The 19,612-nt window shown below is 39.5% G+C and overlaps 1 non-coding gene across 1 annotated transcript; it reads left to right on the top strand.

The window, feature by feature from the left end:
• Nucleotides 1–2,941: 2,941 nt before the first annotated feature.
• LOC148580238 (small nucleolar RNA R71) lies at nt 2,942–3,045 on the top strand. The gene has a single exon (XR_015899698.1). It is a non-coding gene; the product is annotated as a small nucleolar RNA R71 (small nucleolar RNA).
• The last annotated feature ends 16,567 nt before the right edge of the window (nt 3,046–19,612 follow it).

Genomic DNA, 19,612 nt, shown 5'->3' with positions numbered 1-19,612 from the left:
TATTCAACTTAAGCCTATTTCTTCTCTAAGATATTCATTCGCACACAAGAACATGATGAATGTGATGATTATGTGATGCTCATCACCATTCTCACTTATGAACGCGTGCCTGACAAACACTTCTATTCTACATGAAAGCAAGCTTGAGTGCATATCTCTTAGCCTCCTGATTTACGATCAGAGTCTTCGTGGTATAGGCTAGAATTATTGGCAGCCATTCTTGAGATCCGGAAAGTCTAAACCTTGTCTGTGGTATTCCAAGTAGGATCTAGGCAGGGATGGCTGTGACGAGCTTCAAACTCACGAGTGCTGGGCGTAGTGACAGACACAAAAGGATTACTGAATCCTATTCCAGCAGGACCGAGAACCGACAGATGATTAGCCGTGCAGTGACATTACATTTTGGACCATTTTCACTAAGAGGACGGGATGTAGCCATTGACAACGGTGATGCCCAACATACAGCTTGCCATAGAAAGGAGTATGAAGGATTGGATGAAAGTAGTAGGAAAGCAGAGATTCAGAAGCAACAAAGTATCTCCAGACACTTATCTGAAATTCCCACCAATGAATTACATAAGTATCTCTATTTTATTTTCTATTTTATTTATATTTTAATTATTAAAACCTTATAACCAATTGAATCCGCCTGACTGAGATTTACAAGGTGACCATAGCTTGCTTCAAACCGACAATCTCCGTGGGATCGACCCTTACTCACGTAAGGTTTATTACTTGGATGACCCAGTGCACTTGCTGGTTTGTTGTGCGAAGTTGTGACCAAGAACTAAAATTATGAACGTGCGTATCAAGTTTTTGGCGCCGTTACCGGGGAATGAACGATCACGATTTCATGCACCACGGTGACAGCGTCATTTGGACCATTTTCACTAAGAGGACGGGAAGTAGCCATTGACAACGGTGATGCCCAACATACAGCTTACCATTGAAAGGAGTATGAATGATTGGATGAAGGCAGTAGGAAAGCAGAGATTCAGAAGGAACAAAGCATCTCCATATGCTTATCTGAAATTCCTACCACTAAATTGCATAAGTATCTCTATCCTATTTTATATTTTAATTATATTTTAATCATCAAAATCCGATAACCATTTGAATCTGTCTGACTAAGATTTACAAGGATGACCATAGCTTGCTTCAAGCCAACAATCTCCGTGGGATCGACCCTTACTCACGTTAGGTTTATTACTTGGACGACCTAGTGCACTTGCTGGTTAGTTGTGCGAAGTTGTGAAAAGGAATTGAGATTATGATCGTGCGTACCAAGTTTTTGACGCCGTTGAGATCACGATTTCGTGCACCACTCCTCACGTGTACGCGTCCTTTGTGCGTGCGCGTGGATGATAAAACTTCACTTCTGCGTCTTGGCATTATGTACGCGTCTGCGCCAATCACCCATAATATCACATCGATGCGTGCGCGCCATGCACGCGTGCGCGTCGGTGATCAATCTCAAATTCAAATTCTGAAAGTATCCCAGGCGTTCACTCAAAATGAACGTAGCGTTCATTGTTAGTGAACGCTGATCCTCAATCCACGTGTGCGCGCCATGCGTGCGTACGGATGGATCTCCAACATGTTATCCTACGCATAAGTGCCTCGTGCGCGTGTGCGTCGTGATGTTTTCACGCCAAGAGCCATTTCTTTGTTTAAATCATGGGCCACGCTTTTAAAAGCCTGACCTAAGGCTCTAAAGTATGTCCAAGCTCCAAAATGTGCCCCAGAATTCCTCTTTTCTCCTTTTTAGCTTATTTTGTGGTTTTTGCTTCTTTTTCCACTTTTTTCCTACAAAGTTTATAAAATTAAAAGATCAAAGAAATATACCATTTAAGCACAAAAGCATTCAATATTTAAGCACTAATAATCAATTTCTTGTATGAAAAAGCATAGAAAAACAAGACATGATGACATGTCATCAGTGGGGTTGATTAACATAAATGTAAGCTGCAGGAAATTAAAGAAAGGGAAAGATCACAATGGGGAAGTTCAGTATGCTTTGGAGATGTTACATTCTCCGTATCAAGTTCATTATCATCTCTTCCTCAATCAATGCATTCATTGATCTCTTGGCAATCTTAAGTGATTGAATCCCAATTCCTTGACAATCCAATCTCTCTAAACTTGAACAATTGCCCAATTATTTGATCTAATTGCTCATGGAAAAAGATGAAGTTTGGTCAATAATTATACTACACACTTTCATAAATTAAAGTATTGGGAGGATTACATGTCACTATATCCATCCAACCCCAACCTTAATCCAATGTGAGAAAGATTTCAGGCATGGTTATGTGATTTCTCTTCCAAGCCTAAAACAGAACCCAAGTACAATCAATTTTTTTCCCAAGATAATTGAAGGCTTGAATGAAAAATGAAATCTTTCTAGTAGATCAAGAGAAAAGAAAGAAGAAGAAGAATGAAAACTATTATTGATCCATTGAATTATAACAGAGCTCCCTAACCCAATGAAATGGGGTTTAGTTCATCATAGCTTAATTCAAATAAAAAAGGAAGAAAGTGCAGGAAAAGTAGAGAAAGTACAGAAGAAAATAATTGCAGAGTTCCCAATTTTGGGTCCCTTACTTCCTCTTTATTTAACTCTTCTTGGGCTGGTGGTTGAATATGGATTACTGCAGCTTAATTTCTCTCCATCTGCTTGGTGAGGTCTGCCAATTGCTTAGTGATCATCTTGTTTTGAGCTAGTATTGCATCCATGTGATTTAGCTCTATCACCCCTCTATTGGTGCATCTATCAGAGGCATAGAAGTATTCTTTGTTGGCCACTGTTCCTATGACATCCATGGCCTCTTCCATTGTCTTCTTCTTGTTGAGAGAGACTCCAGAAGAGTGATCTAAGGCCTTCTTTGACTGTTGTGACAATCCTTCATCGAAGATGTGCAGTTGTACCCATTCATTGAACATGTCAGGAGGGCACTTCCTTGTCAGCTCCTTGTATCTCTCCCATGCCTCATAGAGAGATTCACCATCTTGTTGTCTGAATGTTTGTACCTCAGCCCTGAATCTGTTAACTCTTTGGGGAGGGTAAAATCTTGCCAAGAATTTATTAACCACATCATCCCAAGTTATCAAACTCTCCTTAGGAAAGGACTCTAGCCACTTAGATGCTTTATCCCTTAGAGAAATGGGAAACAATAGCAATCTGTAGGTGTCAGGATGAACACCATTAGACTTCACAGTATCACATATTCTCAAGAATGTAGTTAGATGTTGATTGGGGTCTTCTTGGGCACTTCCTCCAAATGAGCAATTATTCTGAACAAGGGTGATGAGTTGAGGCTTTAACTCAAAGTTGTTGGCATGGATGGTTGGTTTTAGAATGCTGCTCCCACAATTCCCAGGATTGGGATTAATATAGGAGCCTAGCTCCCTTCTCTCCTGCCTAGCATGATTACAAGCACCTTCTCCATTTGTTGTGAAATTTTTCCTCCTTAGCAATGTTCAGATCCTCTTCCAATTCCTCTTCACCAGCTATTCCTTTACCTCTTGCTTCCCTCCTTAGTCTAAGGAAGGTCCTCTCAGGTTCACTATCAAAAGAAGTTGAAGTTTCTCCTATTCTACCTGTCATATACTCAGCAAACACAGGCAAACAGCAAGTGAAGAATTCACTAAAAATTATAGTTAGATTGGTTAGTGCAATTGATCAAACAGTTAGTGGATTATTGTGCTAAAAAGTAAAGAAAAAAATAAAATCAACTTAAATTGCAAGGAATAATAGTAAATTGCTGAAATTGAAACTAATTAACAAATGAAAAGAAAAATATTCAATCTAGTTATCCCCCAATTTAATCATTGTCAATAAAAAATAAATCTCTAGCAACGGTGCCAAAAACTTGATACGGAAAAATTAATCTTCCGTAATAACTATCGGCAAGTGCACCGGGTCGTATCAAGTAATAAAACTCACTAGAGAGTGAGGTCTATCCCACGAGAATTAATGGATTAACCAAATAATATTTAATTGATTATCCTAGTTAAACTATTCAGATTGGAGTAATAAGAAATAGGAAATGTAAATTGCACAAAAGTAAAGGAAAGCAATAAGGTGCTGAGAAGTAAATTGACATAAATATAAAGTGCAAGAAAGTAAACGACATAAAGTAACTGTAAAAGCTAAAAATAAAATGAACATTGGGATAAAGAGATATTGAATTCTCCGGATCAAGTTTTATTTTCATCTTTTCATCAATCAATGCATTCATTGATCTTCTTGGCAATCTTAGGTGATTCAATCCCAATTCCTTGGCAATCCAATCTCTCTAAGCATGAACAATTGCCCAATTCCTTGATCTAATTGCTCATGGAAAGAGATGATATTTAGTTACTGATTATACCACACACTTTCGTAGATCAAAGTATTGGTAGGATTACATGTCACTATATCAATCCAACCCCCAACCTAATCCCATGTGAGAAAGCACTTCTAGCATGATTTCTTCATTCCTCTTCCAAGGTTTAGAGGAAATCCAAGTATGAACAAATTCTCTTCCAAGACAATTGTTCAATTGGATGAATACCGAAAGCTTTCAAGCAAAATCAAGAGAAAAGAAAGAAGAAGAAGAATGAAAACTATAATTGATGCATTTAATAACAATAGAGCTCTCTAACCCAATGAAAAGAGTTAGTTGTTCATTGCTCTATTCAAACAGAAAAGAAAGAAAGTGCAGAAAAATAAAGATGAAGATTAAGAATTCAAAACTAACATTGAAACTTCAAAGTTCATAAATAAAAATTACAAACTATAAAATGAACTACTACTAAGGAAGAAAAGAAAATAAAAGGAAGAAGAGTGTATGAGGGGAGGGGTCCGAAGACTCACTCCTAGTGGTGTGTACCAGGGAATGTGTGTGTGTGTGATTCTGGACTTCCCTTCTAATACAGAATATCCCCTTCTATGAAGCTAAAGCCTATATATAGGCTTACAAACTAAAAAATAAAAATACAAATTACAAATGAAAAACTTCTAATCTAGATGTTTCTTGTGCCTTGGATTGAGTGATGTTGATGGGTTCTACTTGCTTGAAAAGTGAATGTATGATCAGGGCCTTTAGTGGTATTGCCAATGTTAAAAATTGCTCCCAGGCCTCTTCAGTGTTTGAATCAACGTTGGCATGTAAACATTCACTCCAACGTTTTCCCGGTCACGCGTACACGTGGGAAACATATACGCGTGACCCCTTTGTTGCTAGCATTTGAAACAAGATTTGGAGACAACGCGTGGCTTGTCAATTCTTCACTTCTCACGCGTACGCATAGGCGACGCGTACGCGTGATTTGCCATTTCTCATTTCTCACGCGTACGCGTCGGTGATGCGTACGCGTGGCTTCTGATTTTTCCATGCATTTTTGTTGAGCACGTTGGAGGTAACGTTGGTTTTCCAGCGTTCCCACCAACGTTGGTTTTTCAATTTTTATATACCAACGTTCACCAACGTTGCCACCAACGTTGGTTCTCCCTCCTTGCTTTTCTCTACTTCCCTGCTTCTACTTTGCCTATCATCAAACAAATAAGTGTATCAAAGTAATATACAAGATAATCTTTACTATACTAAGTGTGCTAATAATGCTCAAAATCATAACTTCACTTAGTGTGATCTATTTCATCATATTTACCCTCTATATTAACCAAAATTCACCTATGCTTGAGATTTTGTTTTATGCAGAGATTTTTCATGCTTTTACTCCTTTATCAATAAAATTTGTACGAAAACTAAACTAAAATCTTCTGAAATAACTACTAAAAACCCGCAATGATGCACCCGCATCATGGATTCTGAGTTCCTGCCGCTAAACGTCTGCCCTTGATGGATAGCTCCAATTCTTCTCTTTCTTGCACAAAACTCTGCCATACTTGTCTGAACTTTACCTGAAATAATTAAAATACTAAAACAACTCAAAATAGCATCCAAAGAGGATTTTAACACTAAAATATGATTAAGCTCAATAAATTATAAATTAAAATAAACAGAAAATAGGGAAAGATGCTTACGCATCAGGCCACACATTGCAACAACTCAGCAAGGCTTTTCGAGATTTGATTTTGTAAATCACATAACTATTGGAAAAAATCTTTTAGGGTTTTATTTAAGTTTTAAATTAATTTTAATTAGGACTATAAATAGGAGTGAGGTCCACCAACGCCGGTACTTCTCTTATCCTAATTTTCATTCCACACTTTTACACTTTTTATCTGCTAGGGTTTTCTAAACCTCCGTTGTTAAGCTTAGGAGCAATGTTTACTTGAATGGATTGATAATTATTTATTCCTCTACTCTTGGTTAATGCATTGATTATGGTTTAAGGATTGGTTTCGTTCTTCATCCCGAGGATTAGTGATTATTTAAAAATAACTCTAATTCAACCTGAATTCTATTTGAATTTTGGATAGGCTATATCATTATTACAGCTTGAAATCAATTTCTCATAACTTCTAATTATCTGGACTTAGTGTGGTACATGACACATAATTGCATTATGCTTTTGGGTTCTTAGGTTTGTGTAGCTTAGAAATAAAAAATTGAACTTAACCCTCTAATATAATCGAGTGATCAAGGAATTAACAGTCGGTTAGATTAGAGGAGATTGGATTGCCTAGGAATAGGAATTTAATCAACTGGGGTTTGTCATAAACAAAATCATTGCATGATCAAGATAGTGGATATTGAATATTAATCCGAACATTTAAACATCTCCAAAGCCTTAGCTCAATTCCCATATTGTTCTCTCAACCGTTCATTGTTTGCTTAGTCCGTTAATCCTCATAGGAATAACACTCACTCACCATGAGTTATTACTTGGTACGACTCGGTGCACTTGCCGGTAAGTTATGGTTGTAAATTCCGCACCAAGTTTTTGGTGCCTAAACGCTAGAGGTCCAGTGTTTAGCACCAAGTGAGCAACATTGTGTGAAAGCTATTCGGGTGGGGTGGTGCTAAACGCCTGCAACCCGGCATTTAGCACTAAGTGCGCTGCACCAACGCACCCGTTCATTTTGAATTCAAAAATTCACTAACCCTCATTGATTTTCTCACCCTCCCCCTCTTTCTCCCATCAAATCTCTCTTCTTTCCCCTGCCCCTTCCCCAATTCCATTACTCACATCATCCTAATAATTCTCTCTTCTTTTCCATAACGGCCCCGAATCAAATTTAAACCCCCCACCAACCCCACCATAACTCCCCGTTGCCTAACCTTTTTCCACCCTCCACTATAAATACCCCTCCCCACCTTCCCTATTCCACAAACCACCATTCGTATCCCCTCTGCTTCTTCTTCCTTCCTTCATTTCCTAGGCCTCAAATCCGTGCCTTCCCCTCTCTTCTATTATCTCTTCTTCTTCTTAAATCTTCTTCACCTTCACACCTCAAGACAGTTGCTAAAGGATGGTTGGAGTTCATCCAACACTCCATCATTCAAACAAGAAATCGATTTGAGTGCACTGCTGGCAGAGCCTTTATGATCCATTGTAGCATGATTGTACACGAGGTGGATGTAAGTAAAGTCATTCCCCAACAGATATATCACATCATTTCCAATGCAAACACATATGCTAAGTTGTCCTTCCCCAACCTTATGTACTGGCTTTGTATGGCCGCCGAGGTCCGCTTGGAGAATGTCTTTCCTATCCCCATTGAGCGGCCGATTTCAAGGAAAACTATGGAGCATGCATGGGAATATGTAAGGGTCCCAAGAGGAGGACAAGCTAAAGAAGAGGCTCAGCAAGCACCTCTACCACCTTTTGTGCCTCAAGAGTACTACTTCCTGTCTCAGGAGTACTGGCAGCAGCTAGCCTCCTCATTTGAGTAGATGAGGGTCACCCAGGATAGCCACGACATTTTCTACCATCAGATTATGGCTGAGCAAGAGAGCTAGCACCACGAGCTTTGCCAAGTGAGGCAAGACATAAGGCGCCTGCAAGAACCATATGGAGCACAGCCAGAACAACTTGAAGATCATGAAGAACACCATGCATGAGTTTTCAAAAACTTTAAGAAAAATTAAAAAGATGCAATTGACACCAAACTTACAATTTGACACTAGACTCAAACAAGAAACACAAAATTATTTTTGGTTTTATGATTTTATTAACTTTTTTTTTGTATTTTTCAAAAATTATTTTGAAAAAGAAAATAAATAAATTCAAAATTTTTAATAGGAATTCAAGGAATAATGCAATGTTAGTCTAAAAACTCCGGTCCAGGAATTTAGACATGGCTTACTAGCTAGCCAAGCTTTCAGTGAAAGCTTTGGTCCAAAACACTAGACATGGCCAATGGCCAGCCAAGCTTTAGCAGATCATTACATTCAACAGCAAGATTGATAGAAATCAACAAGCTCTTGTGATGATAAGTTGAAACCTCGGTCCAAAAGATTAGACATGGCTTCAGAGCAAGCCAGACTTCAACAAATCAACATGAAACTTTAGAATTCATTCTTAAGAATTCTGAAGACATAGAATAATTTATTTATTTTATATATATATATTTTTTTGAAAATTTTTTCGAAAATAAAAATAATAAAAACAAAAGCCTTAAAATTAAAATAAAATTACCTAATCTGAGCAACAAGATGAACCGTCAGTTGTTCAAACTCGAACAATCCCCGGCAACGGCGCCGAAAACTTGCTGCACAAAATTGTGATCTCAACGGCGCCAAAAACTTGGTACGCATGTTCATAATCTCAATTCTTTTTCACAACTCCACACAACTAATCAGCAAGTGCACTGGGTCGTCCAAGTAATAAACCTTACGTGAGTAAGGGTCGATCCCACGGAGATTGTCGACTTGAAACAAGCTATGGTCATCTTATAAATCTCAGTCAGGCAGATTCAAATGGTTAGGAGGTTTTGATAATTAAAATATAAATAAAATATAAAATATGATAGAAATACTTATGTAATTCATTGGTGAGAATTTCAGATAAGCGTATAGATATGCTTTGCTCCTTCTGAATCTCTGCTTTCCTATTGCCTTTATTCAATCATTCATACTCCTTTCCATGGCAAGCTGCATGTTGAGGGATCACCGTTGTCAATGGCTACCGTCCGTCCTCTCAGTGAAAATGGTCCAAATATGCTGTCACCGCATGGCTAATCATCAGTCGGTTCTCACTCATATTGGAATAGGATCCGTTGATCCTTTTGCATCTGTCACTACGCCCAACACTCGCGAGTTTGAAGCTCGTCACAGTCATCCCATCCCAGATCCTACTCGGAATACCACAGACAAGGTTTAGACTTTCCGGATTTTAAGAATGCTGCCAATTGATTCTAGCTTATACCACGAAGACTCCGATCTTTCGGAATGGAGGCTAAGAGATATGCATTCAAGCTTGTTTTCATGTAGAACGGAAGTGGTTGTCAGGCACGCGTTCATAGGTGAGAATGGTGATGAGTGTCACATAATCATCACATTCATCATGTTCTTGGATGCAAATGAATATCTTAGAATAAGAATACACTTGAATTGAATAGAAAAACAATAGTACTTTGTATTAATTCATGAGGAACAGCAGAGCTCCACACCTTAATCTATGAGGTGTAGAAACTCCACCGTTGAAAATACATAAGTGATGAAGGTCCAGGCATGGCCGTGAGGCCAGCCTCCAAACGTGTATAATATGATCTATGATAGCATAAAACTGATCAAGGATATATAATAAATCACTAAAAGTGGTTTTTATACTAAACTAGTAGCTAGGGTTACAGAAAATAAGTAACTAAGTGCAGATAGTGCAAAAATCCACTTTTGGGGCCCAATTGGTGTGTGCTTGGGCTAAAAATTGAAGCTTTCACGTGTAAAGACTCTTCTTGGAGTTAAACGCCAGCTTTGGTGCTGGTTTGGGCGTTTAACTCCAGCTTTTATGCCAGTTCTGGCGTTTAACGCCAGAATAAGGTAGAAAGTGGGCGTTCAAACGCTAGTTTGCGTTATCAAAACTCAGGTAAAGTATAGATTATTATATATTGCTGGAAAGCCCAGGATCTCTACTTTACAATGCAATTGAGAGTGCACCAATTAGGTTTCTGTAGCTCCAGAAAATCTATTTCGAGTGCAGGGTCAGAATCCAACAGCATCTGCAGTCTTTTTTCAGCCTCTGAATCATATTTTTGCTCAAGTCCCTCAATTTCAGCCAGAAAATACCTGGAATCACAGAAAAACACACAAACTCATAGTAAAGTCCAGAAATGTGATTTTTATTTAAAAACTAATAATTATATATTAAAAACTAACTAAATCATACTAAAAACTACCTAAAAATAATTCCAAAAAGCGTATAAATTATCCGTTCATCATGAACCTCTGTGGTATCTCATTTCTCTTGGGTAAATTGCCAGCCCTTTGGCATTCATCACATCTTGTTACCGATTCTTTTGCATCCTTGAAGATGATTGGCCAGTAGAATCCACATTGTAGCACCTTGGCTACAATTCTATCCCCACTAAAATGGCCTCCATATGCAGATCCATGACATTGCCAAAGCACTTCTTGTCCTTCCTCATGGGGAATACACCTTCTGAAGATTCCATTAGCACACTTTTTGAACAAATAGGGTTCATCCCAAATGTAGTGTTTAGCGTCCTTGACTACCTTTTTCCTCATATGTTTGTTGATGTTAGTTGGTAGTTCCCCAATAGCCTTGAAGTTGGCTATGTCAGCAAACCAAAGGGCCTCTTGTATCATCATCAACTGCTCATCAGGGAAGCTTTCATTTACTGCAACTTGGTGTGCCCCATCATCTTCTTGTGGTATTCTTGAGAGGTGGTCAGCCATTTGTTCTCTGCTCTACTCCTATCTTTAATTTCAATGTCAAACTCTTGGAGCACCAGAATCCATCTTATTAGTCTGGGCTTGGAATCTTGTTTGGTGAGCAAGTATGTGAGTGCTACATGATCAGTGAATACAATTATTTTAGAACCAATAAGATTTAATCTAAATTTATCAAAAGCAAAGATAATGGCAAGTAATTCCTTCTCTGTAGTGGTATAGTTCCTTTGATTCTCATTAAGAACCTTTCTAGTATAATAAATGACATGTACCAATTTATCCCTCCTCTGTCCTAGAACAACACCCACAGCAAAATCTGATGCATCACACATCAGCTCAAAAGGTAAATCCCAGCATGGTTGTGCTATGATAGGCTCAGAGGAGAGTTTGTTTTTAAGTTCCTTAAAAGCTATCATGAATTCATCATAAAAAACAAAAGGTACATTAGAGACTAGTAGGTTACTCAAAGGTTTCGCAACCTTGGAAAAGTTTCTAATGAATCTTCTGTAGAAGCCAGCATGTCCTAGAAAACTTCTAATTGCCTTGACATTGCAAGGTGAAGGTTGCTTTTCAATCACCTCCATCTTAGCCTTGTCCACCTCTATGCCCCTTTTGGAGATCCTATGACGAAGGACCACCCCCTCTGTAACCATGAAATGGCATTTCTCCCAGTTTAGAATAAGATTGGTCTCTTGGCATCTCTTTAGCACCAAGGCTAAGTAGTGTAAGCAATTAGAATATGAGTTACCAAACACAGAAAAGTCATCCATAAACACCTCAATGAATCTTTCAATCATGTTTGAAAATATGGATAGCATGCACCTTTGAATGTTGTAGGTGCATTGCACAATCCAAAGGGCATTCTCCTATAAGGAAAAACACCATATGGACAAGTAAATGAAGTTTTCTCCTGGTCCTTGGGGTCTACAACAATTTGGTTATAGCCCGAATAATCGTCCAAGAAGCAGTAATACTCATGTCCAGCCAATCTTTCAAGCATCTGATCCATGAAAGGTAGGGGGAAGTGATCCTTCCTGGTAGCTTCATTAAGCTTCCTATAATCAATGCACATGTGCCACCCGGTCACCGTTCTTGTAGGTATCAGCTCATTCTTCTCATTCGGTACAACAGTGACCCCTCCTTTCTTCGGGACTACTTGCATTGGGCTTACCCAAGGACTGTTCGAGATGGGGTAGATCACCCCTTCTTGCCACAACTTTAGTACTTCTTTTTGGACCACTGCATTCATGGTTGGATTCAGCCTTCTTTGTTGCTGCCTCAAGGGCTTAGCACCTTCTTCAAGTAGTATCTTGTGCATGCACATTAAAGGGCTGATTCCTTTTAAGTCTGCAAGTCTCTAGCCTATGGCGTCCTTGTGCTATTTCAGTACTTGGATAAGTTCTTCCTCCTGCTCCTCACTCAAACTTGAATTGATGATCACCGGGTAGGTACTGTTGTCACCCAAATATGCATATTTCAAGCTTGGTGGTAAGGTCTTCAATTCGAGTTTTGGTGCCTCTACTTCTTTACTGTCTTTGGGGTTCAACATGATTGAATTCTCCATGGTTTCTTGGAGTTGTTCTCCACTTGATGCTTACTGCTCTAACTCAATAGCTCCTTCACATTGTTCTTCTTCCAAAACTCCTTAAACTATCTGTTCTATGGTGTCTACCATCATGCATTCTCCTATAGATTCCTTGGGGTAACTCATTGCCTTGAAGACATTGAAGACCATCTTCTCTTCATGTAATCTCAAGACTAATTCCCCTTTTTGTACATCAATGATGGCTCCAGCAGTAGCTAGGAATGGCCTTCCTAGAATGATTGATGTGTTAGCCTCTTCTTCCATATCCAACACAACAAAGTCAGCTAGAAAAATGAATTCTCCCACTTTCACCAGCAAGTCTTCCACTACTCCATGTGGGAACTTAAAGGTTTTGTCAGCTAATTGGAGTGCCATTCTCGTTGGCTTAGCTTCCTCAATTTTCATCCTCTTCATCATGGTCAGGGACATGAGATTGATGCTAGCTCCTAAGTCACACAAGGCCTTTTCAATATTAATCCATCAAGCACAATAGAGCTCCCTCTCTCAATGAGAGGGAATTTAGCTACTCATATCTCAAGAAAAAGTAAAAGATGAAAAAAGTGAATCTAACTATGCTTCAACTAATAGCTCAACTGCTTAACCCCTTCTTCAATACTTATAAGGGGTATATATACTACTCCTAGTAATAGCAAATAAAGAAAAATACAAAAGTGAAACTAAAATTACATTTTGGAGGGAAAAGAAACTCATAAAACGTGATATCACAGCTGGCGTGTGATTGGCGCTTCAGTGGCGTGCCACGCCTTGCTCTGATTCTGCCTTGGCGTGCCACGCCCATTCCTCAAGTTGTACGCCTCCCTTCACTGACCACCCCGGCGTGCCATGCCTTCGAGCCCAAGTGGCATGCCTAGGGTTCTTTTAAGCCTTGGGTAGCCTGGCGTGCCACACCTTCGAGACCAAGTGGCACGCCCAGGCCTTTTTTAAAGCCTTGGTTAGCCTGGCGTGCGACGCCTTCGAGCCCAAGTGGCACGCTTAGGCCTTTTCCGCTCATCGTTAGCTTCTGGAAATTTGAACTAGCGTGGCACGCCCAAGGTTTGGCGTGCCACGCCCATGCTTTGTGCTTGGTCTCTCTCTCTGGAAAGTTGAACTAACGTGGCACGCCCAGGGTTTGGCGTGCCATGCCCTTCATGTGATTGGCTCCTCTGCTTGGCGTGCCACGCCCAGAACTCAAATGGCACGCCCAGGTCTTCTCTTGGGTGATTGGTGATGGTGGCGTGCCATGCCTTTGACTCAAGTGGCATGCCCTGGCCACTTTAAAGCTGGTGTGCCACGCCTTCGATACCAAGTGGCACTCCCATATGGTTGGCCTTGTTTCTCCCTCTCTGGAAAGTATAACCAGCGTGCCACGCCCAGGTGTTGGCGTGCCACGCCCATCATTTGCCTTGGTTCCAGTAGCTGGCGTGCCACGCCTATTATTCAAGTAGCACGCCCAGGTAAGGATCTTGAGCTAGCGTGCCACGCCCAGATGCTCAAATGGCACGCCCAACCTTTTTAACCGTCAACTCCTCACTGGAATTTTGTACAAGCATGCCACGCCAAGCTGCTCAAGTGGCACGCCCATTCATTTGTGTCCTTCTTAGCTTGGCATGCCACGCATGGTTCCTCAAGTGGCACGCCCAAGTGATTTTAAAGCTAGCGTGCCATGCCTTCGACACTAAGTGGCACGCCCATGGCTCATATGGTGGGTTTAGCGTGCCACGCCCAGCCTGGCATGCCACGCCCCCTTTGGTGGCCTTCATTGTTGCTCTCTGGAAAGTTGAACTGGCGTGCCATGCCCAGCTCCTGGCGTGCCAAGCCCATGTGTATGCTTGGGGGATCCTCTCTGGTCTTTAGTACTGGCGTGCCACACCTAGCTCTTGGCGTGCCATGCCAGTGCAATTTTGTGGCGTTTGCTTTAAGTGGCACGCCTATTTCGCACGCCCAGCTTGTTTTGTTGTTTTCTTCCCCTTTTTGATGTCTTTTTCTCCTGAAATTCAGCACAAACTCATTTCAAAGCAATGTACTGCAATGTTTATCAATTGATGCATGAATTGGAATGATTTAATGAGATGCTGATGCAAGTCATCAATAACTCTGAAGCCTTAACGATTTCTCCATATATTATTCACTTCTTGTTTACTGCTTGCTTTTATGATTCTCTGATCTACTGTTTAATGAAATTGAACTCTCAACACTCTTTTCTGTTTGCCAAACTAAGTAAATCACTTAACCTTTGTTGCTTAGTCCATCAATACTCGTGGGATCGACCCTCATTCACCTGAGGTACTACTTGGTACGACCCGGTGCACTTGCCGATTAGTTTGTGGATTGTAAATTCTGCACCAAGTTTTTGGCGCTGTTGCCAGGGATTGATTATGATTGAAAACTATTAGTTGTTTGATTGCTTAGATTAGGCGTTTTAGTTTTAATTTTAATTAATTATTGCTTTATTATTTTCGAACATTAGCACTATCATTTTTCCTTAATTCCTGAAATTAAGTTTGGTGTTACCTAGTTGATTTTATAATAATTTTCCTATTTAATTTGCTTATTAATTTTCGAATTTTTCTCTCTAATTTTAGTCATTATTTTCGAATTTTAATTATTTATATTATTTAGTTTTTTATTCTATTATTTCACGTAGGTTACCTCATAGGGAATTCTCGACACTCTGACGTAGAGAGTCCCATCTTTTCTTGTCTTCTATCTGTTTATGAGCAGGAATAGGGACAATGAACCTCTTTTAGACTTTGATCCTGAACGTGAAAGGACTTTGAGGCGGCATTTACAACAAGCAAGACTTTACAAGGCTGTAGAGTCCAACATGGATCATAATAATGCTGCTAATGCCAATGTGGCAAATCCAATTGGGAATGAAGATCCCAGAAGAGTGTTTAGCTCATACACTACTCCCAATGAAGATCTTTATGGCAAAAGTATTGTGGTGTCTCCTATAGCTGCAAACAATTTTGAACTGAAGCCTCGGCTTGTTACTCTTGTGCAACAAAATTGTCAGTATCATGGACTTCCTCATGAAGACCCAAATCAATATATATCTGATTTTCTGCAGATTTGTGATAATGTGAAGACCAATGGAATGAATCCTGAGGTGTATAAACTCATGATCTTCCCATTTGCTATGAGGGATAGAACAAAGCTATGGTTAGATTCTCAACCCAAGGAGACTCTAGATACTTGGGACAAGGTGGTCACTAGATTTCTGACTAGATTTTTTCCACCAAAAAAGCTGACTAAGCTGAGGGTGGAAGTTCAGACTTTCAGATAGAAAAAGGGTGAGAACCTTTATGAAGCTTGGGAAAGATTCAAGCTACTGACTAGACAATGCTCTTCGGACATGTTCTCTAAGTGGACTCAGCTGGATATCTTTTATGAGGACATAGGTGAAATGTCCAAGATAAGTTTAGATCATTCTGCAGGCAGTTTATTACACATGAAGAAGATGCCAGAGGAGACTACTGAGCTTATTGAGTTGGTTGCTAACAACAAATTTTTATATGCTTCTAACAGGAATCCTATGAACTCTGAGACCTCTTAGAAGAGAGGCATGTTAGAAGTGGATGCTGTTAATGCTTTTCTTGCTCAGAACAAGCTTATGTCTCAGCAAATAAATCTACTTACTCAACAGTTGAGTGGAATGCAAGTTTCAGCTATCAACACCCAAAATCCACCTCAAGAGGTTCCTTATGACATGACAGGTAACTTTATGCAAAATGAGTATTATGATTATGCTCAATCTTCTTCTGAACAGGTCAATTACATGGGGAGTGGTACACGGAATTGTGATTTTAACACTTTTCTTCACAACTCCGTGCAGCTGACCAGCAAGTGCACTGGATCATCCAAGTAATACCTTACGTGAGTAAGGGTCGATCCCACGGAGATTGTCGGCTTGAAGCAAGCTATGGTCATCCTTGTAAATCTCAGTCAGGCGGATTCAAATGGTTATAAGGTTTTAATAATTAAAATATAAATAAAATAGAAAATAAAATAGAGATACTTATGTAATTCATTGCTGGGAATTTCAGATAAGCGTCTGGAGATACTTTGTCTTATGTTCTTCATGTAGCATTCAGACCGAATGACTCTATGAAATTACGTCGCTACTTACGCATAGTTCGGGTAACGTAGGAGACATCTCTATTTTTCCCCCGGGGAATCCTCTTCTGACCATTCGAGAAATTGAAATAAAAGCATACGAACAATATTTTTAATTATTATCAACGAAGGCAATACAATATATTTTCTAAGAATCTGAACTTCTGCTTTCCTACTGCCTTCTTCCAACAATGCGTTACCTCCTTCCATGGCAAGTTGTATGATCCTCTCGGATGAAAACAAATCCATATGTGCTGTCACCACACGGCTAATCATCTGTCGGTTCCCGCTAGCGTCGGAATAGGATCTATTGATTCTTTTGCGTCTGTCACTACGCCCAACACTCGCAAGTTTGAACCTCGTCACAGTCATCCCTTCCCAGATCCTACTCGGAATACCACAGACAAGGTTTAGACTTTTCGGATCTCAAGAATGCTGCCAATGGTTCTAGCCTATACCACGAAGATACTAATCTCATGGACTCGGTCCGTGTATTAGATATCCAAGAGAGTATACTCCAGCTGTCATCCAATGACTACGTTGAACATCATGTAGATCGCTTTGTGGTTGTCAGGCATGTGATCTTGGCTAAGCGAGTAACGAAGATTAGGTGATTGTCACGGGTCACCCCTTCATTTTGACTTAACTGAATTAAGAACAAGAGTGTATCTTGGAGAAAAAGTAGGCGTGAATTGAAGGAAAAACAATAGTACTTTCATTAATTCATGAAGAACAGTAGAGCTCAACACCTTAATCTATGGGGTGTAGAAACTCCACCGTTGAAAATACATAAGTGAAAAAGGTCTAGGCATGGCCGTGAGGCCAGCCTCCAAATGTGTATGATGAGCGGATAATTTATACACTTTTTGGCATTGTTTTTAGTATGCTTTTAGTATATTTTAGTTAGTTTTATTATGTTTTTATTAGTTTTTAAATAAAAATCACAATTCTGGACTTTACTATGAGTTTGTGTGTTTTTCTATGATTTCAGGTATTTTCTGGCTGAAATTGAAGGACCTGAGCAAAAATCTAATTCAAAGGCTGAAAAAGAACTGCAGATGCTGTTGGATTCTGACCTCCCTGCACTCAAAGTGGATTTTTTGGAGCTACAGAATCCCAATTGGCGCGCTCTCAATTGTGTTGGAAAGTAGACATTCTGGGCTTTCTAGAAATATGTAACAGTCCATACTTTGCCCGAGATTTGATGGCCCAAACAGGCGTTCCCAGTCAACTTAAGAATTCTAGCGTTTAACTCCAAAACTAGCACAAAAGCTGGAGTTAAACGCCCAAACACAAAAGCTGGCGTTTAACTCCAAGAAAAGTCTCTACACATGGAAGCTACAATGCTCAGCCCAAGCACACACCAAGTGGACCCGGAAGAAGATTTCTGCATTAATTACTTATTTCTGTAAACCCTAGGCTACTAGTTCCATATAAATAGGACCTTTTGCTATTGTATTTTTGTCTTTTGATCATCCTGGAATCATGTTTTGATGATTGAACCCTCTTTGGGAGGCTGGCCATTCGGCCATGCCTAGACCTTTTGATCTTATGTATTTTCAACGGTGGAGTTTCTACACACCATAGATTAAGGTGTGGAGCTATGCTGTTCTTCATGAATTAATACAAAGTACTATTGTTTTTCTATTCAACTCAAGTCTATTTCTTCTCCAAGATATTCATTCATTCTTCAACTTGATGAATGTGATGATCTGTGACACTCATCATCATTCTCACCTATGAACATGTGCCTGACAACCACCTATGTTCTACTAGCAATGGCTTAAATGCGTATCTCTTGGGTTTCTGATCTAAGATTGGAACCTTCGTGGTATAGGCTAGAATTATTGGCGGTCATTCCTGAGATCCGGAACGTCTAAACCTAGTCTGTGGTACTCTGAGTAGGATCTGGGAAGGGATGACTGTGACGAGCTTCAAATTCACGATTGTGGGGCGTGTGACAGACGCAAAAGGATCAATGGATCCTATTCTGACATGATCGAGAACTGACAGATGATTAGCCGTGCGGTGACAGCGCATTTGGAACGTTTTCACTGAGAGGATGAGAAGTAGCCATTGACAACGATGATGCCCAACATAAAGCTTGCCATGGAAAGGAGTATGAATGATTGGAAGAAGGCAATAGGAAAGCAGAGGTTCAGGAGGAACAAAGCATCTTCATACGCTTATGTGAAATTCCAACCAAAAAATTACATAAGTATCTCTATCTTTATTTTATGTTTTATTCATCTTTTAATTATCAATTCTCCATCACCATTTGAATTTGCTTGACTGAGATTTACAAGATGACCATAGCTTGCTTCAAGCCGACAGTCTCTGTGGGATCGACCCTTACTCACGTAAGGTTTATTACTTGGACCCAGTGCACTTGCTGGTTAGTTGTACGAAGTTGTGAAATAGAATTAATATCATGAACGTGTGTATTGAGTTTTTAGCGCCGTTACCAAGGAAGCAATGATCACGATTTCGCACACCAAGTTTTTGGCGGCGTTGCCGGGGAAGCAATGATCACAATTTCGCACACCAAGTTTTTGGTGCCGTTGCCGAGGATTGTTCGAGTTTGGACAACTGACGATTCATCTTGTTGCTTAGATTAGGTACTTTTCAGAATTTTTAAGAATGAATTCTAGAGTTTCAAGGTGATGTTCTTAGCATCACAAAAGCTGATTGATTCTCATCAATTTAGCTGATGAATGTAATGTCCTGCTGAAGCTTGGCCAAACATGTCTAATCTTTTTAGACTGAAGCTTTAGACTAACATTGCATGATTCCTGGAATTCTCATTAAAAGTTTGAATCTCTTTATTTTCTTTTCCATATAAGTTTCGAAAATCACAAAAAAATTTATAAAACGATAAAAATCAAAAATATTTTATGTTTCTTGTTTGAGTTTAGTATCAATTTTTAAGTTTGGTTTCAATTGCATGACTTTCTTCTTCTTGCATTTTTCGAATTTATACATATTGTTCTTCATTGATGTTCAAGTTGTTCTTGATGATTTCATTGCTCTGATCTTTAAATTCTCTTGTTTTGTGTATTTTGTTGTTTTTCTTATGCATTCTCAATTTGTTAAAGCCTCTAATACAAAA

Source organism: Arachis ipaensis, chromosome B10 (assembly GCF_059453495.1).
Source record: "Arachis ipaensis isolate K30076 ecotype BB chromosome B10, ASM5945349v1, whole genome shotgun sequence".
NCBI classification, from domain to species: Eukaryota; Viridiplantae; Streptophyta; class Magnoliopsida; order Fabales; family Fabaceae; genus Arachis; species Arachis ipaensis.
This window is presented reverse-complemented; position numbering and strand designations above follow the sequence as displayed.